This window comes from Sardina pilchardus, chromosome 4, assembly GCF_963854185.1.
Source record: "Sardina pilchardus chromosome 4, fSarPil1.1, whole genome shotgun sequence".
Classification (NCBI taxonomy): Eukaryota; Metazoa; Chordata; class Actinopteri; order Clupeiformes; family Clupeidae; genus Sardina; species Sardina pilchardus.
This window is the reverse complement of record NC_084997.1, coordinates 7329938-7333500: the sequence shown is the minus strand read 5'-3', so window position 1 is coordinate 7333500 and position 3563 is coordinate 7329938.

The following is a 3563-nucleotide window of genomic DNA, read 5'->3' as shown; positions in this document are numbered from 1 at the left end:
CTGGAATTTCTCTCTTTCTTTCTCCTCTCTCTCTCCCTCCCTCTCTCTCTCTCTCTCTCAAACACACACACACACACACACACACACACACACACACACACACACATACATCCTAAGGCACACTCTCACTGAATCACACACACACACACACACACACACACAATACGCATGGAATACTTTACATTGATTTAACTCCCTTAGAATTCATGGTAAACAAGAACATCAAATCATGCAGCATTACCAACTGACAGGCAAAAGGAAATTGCAGGAAAATCATCAACAATACCTCCTGCCTGCCAGACATCTTTGACGACTTTATACATCTCTGTTATTACAGGTGTCTGTGTGTGCGTACACTGACTCAGACACACACACAGAGACAAATATTTGAAACAGCCTCATTGCTTGTATTGATGAAATTGGGTGGTGGCACCTTGCCAGCAGTCAATGCAATATTCAACATCTATTGATGTGTAGAGAGAGCTTGAAAAAAGGATTCAGTGCATTTTACAACTCCACAAATCATTAACAAACTCAGGCAGCATGCATTCCTGACTAGTTTTAGATGGTCCAAAGTGGTTCAAAATACTTTTCTTGCCGCTTTCATGTCTTCAGGAAAAATCTGTACCATACAAAGGAACATACATGCCTATGTCCCATTGCAAATCAATGGGCTTCACAGTTGGACTGCATTCAGTTAGCAGCTTTCAATTCTCCTTTTCTTCCTGTTCTTACACACCCTTCAAACACTGCAGATCCATCTTTCTCCTGTGTATTCTTCTCTCTCTCTCTCTCTCTGTCTCCCAATACTCTGCTCATCTTTCTCTCTCTCTCTCTCTCTCTCTCTCTTACCCTCACTCACTTGTTTCTAACAAACCATGAGCAAAAACAAAATGAATACAAAAGAAAGCAATAAACAATCTAGTCATTAATCCGGTGCTTTCACAGGTCAAGATCACAATCATGCCGACACGATGCTTTGTGTCTGGTGCCATTAATGACGCCTCATAGTAAGCATTTATTATGGCTGATTTGTTTGGGGAGCTCAGTGGAGCGAGACGGCCACGTTGCCTCATGGAACAGCATGATAACCACTCAGCGCTGGGCGAGCAGCCTCTTCTGCTATTTTCTCCCTCCCTCCGTTTCGTAAAGGTCATGTCCCACTTTCCTCCGGTCTGCTCTATTCAAAACAAATCACTCAAGACAATAGAGGGCCCCTCAAAAAGAGATTTCATTTTGTACTTCATTAGGTGGTATACACGCCATGTGGCGCATGGACATGTAAACATATCAAGTACAACCCCGTTTCCAAAAAAGTTGTCAAATCTAAATAAAACTTTGATGTGCAAATCATGTTAACCCACATACAAGCCTACAAGGCAAGTACAAAATCAACAAATCAACTGAAACACATTTTATTGTTTTTAGGAAAAAACATGCTCTTGATATAATGAGATTTTTCATGAAATGTTAAAAAAAATTCAGTTTCAACATTTGATATGTCTACGTCCTTTTTGCAAACTAATATTGGTTAACGAGATTTGCAGATTATCACATTCTGTTTTTATTTTTATTTTACAAAGCATCACAAAAACACAATTCTGGTGAGATTCTAAACCTAGCAGGCTGTGCTCATACTTAAACACTCACAGGAACAGTGGGAAACAGCACATGAGATGGCATGTGATGTGATCCTTTTATGTCCCATTTTGACAGCTTCCAGTTTTATTCCCCATGTCTGTGTCTTAGTGAATGGGAAGCCCCCATAAAATGGCCCCGGCACTGCAGCCCTCATTCCTGTCTATCTCTCCTCGTGACATTTATTAATCTTTCATCACCGCTGTATAAACCTACGCATCAACTGCCTGCTCATACAACATTGATGCCATGCACCAGGCCTCGAGACAAACTCTGCAAAGTGTATAGGGAACAGCATTATTGCCTGTCCCTGAGGGAAAATCTTGGCGTTGAAGTCTGCGTGCACAATGAGGGTGACTTCTCCTGGCACTCGGCCGGTCTCTATTGATTTCCCGCTGCATCCAGACATGGCCTCTCCCTCTTTGTTCGTATTTATTTACACAACACCGAGGATCAATCCTCACATATTCAAACAAAACCACACAAACCAGGGGTTAAGTGATCCGGGCATAAAAAATTCATGTGCTCTCATTCCCCCGGCTCCTCAGCGATAGGCTTTCTCTATGCCACGCTTCTCCCTGTCTCTCGCTCTCCTTAAAAACTTCATTAAGATGTGACAGTGGCTAAGCAGTGGTTTATTGGTGTTGCAAAGGCCACACACAGCTAATTAATCTGGTGGAGATTAATCTAATTAACCATCCCCAGCTCCTGAAAACGGAGTGTATTACCTACGAAAAGTGGCTTTTCAGAAGAGAAAGTAAAAGCAGTTTTATCAAGTGGGCTTGGCACTCATACACATACACGCTGAAAATGAAACTGCGGCACCTGATGTTGTCCTTTCTGCCATTGCTGCCATTCACACCAGCAGTGCAGCAGTTGCAGCGTCTGTGCAGCTCTCAAAATCATACATCATCCTGACATGGACACTGCACAGCAGCGTCTCTCCAGGAACACCACACTCTACAGGGACACATTTCCTCCCTGTCATGTCTAAAGACTGAGGTGGTCAGAGTTGAGATGAATGGGATGGATAATGGTCACCGTAATGGGATTCTATCAAATCAATATGCTCTTATTCTCAACTATTAGAGATTACAGGTGTAAACGCCTGTTGCATATGCTCCAGTGACTTTGATTTAAATGCAAGTGTATGCTCAGAATAAGCATTTACTCTGATTCCTAGAAATCTGGCAAAGTGGACAGGCAATTCAGTATTCTAAAGTACTTATTTCATTTTGTTCTCCAACTTTGGCACAGTGCTTTATGTGGCTCTGACATTTATAAAGGCCATAAACCTTTTAACAATGACAGCTATTAAAAACACATTTGCTCATTCCCACTGTGCCCGATAGAGTGTGTTTCTAAGAAAGAAACTGCCCATTCATAAGGGCCTGAAAGAAACTCTCATGGCTAGGAACTGCCATTTAAGCATTGCTTTTGTCAAATCTGGCTTCAGAGAGCAACAGTTATTGGAAAATGGATTGTGGGGAAATCAGAATTTTGATGAGCTTCTCAAGGGAAATATCAACAGTGGTTAAAAACCAGGGAAGAAAATGGGAACTTAATTTATTATTCTATTCAAAGTAAAGTCTTGAGTGAAGGCGCATCAAATTAATGCAATACTTTCTTGACAGCCAAAACGAACTGTTCAGATAACATACATTAAAGTCAATTAGCCACCAAAACATACATCACAAACCAACTCACACAGATAGACACTTCTTTTATACTTATTTTCTCTAATTGTACGTCAGCTGCAATTTCAGATGACCATATGTGGATATGAAAACATATTACACATTCTACATTTTATACTTCAAATGTATAAGAATGTAATATAATCATTATGTCACATATAAGAATAAAAACATTATTAGAATCGTCATTTGCAATCACAAATTCAGTTGGACAGGGAGACTGGATAT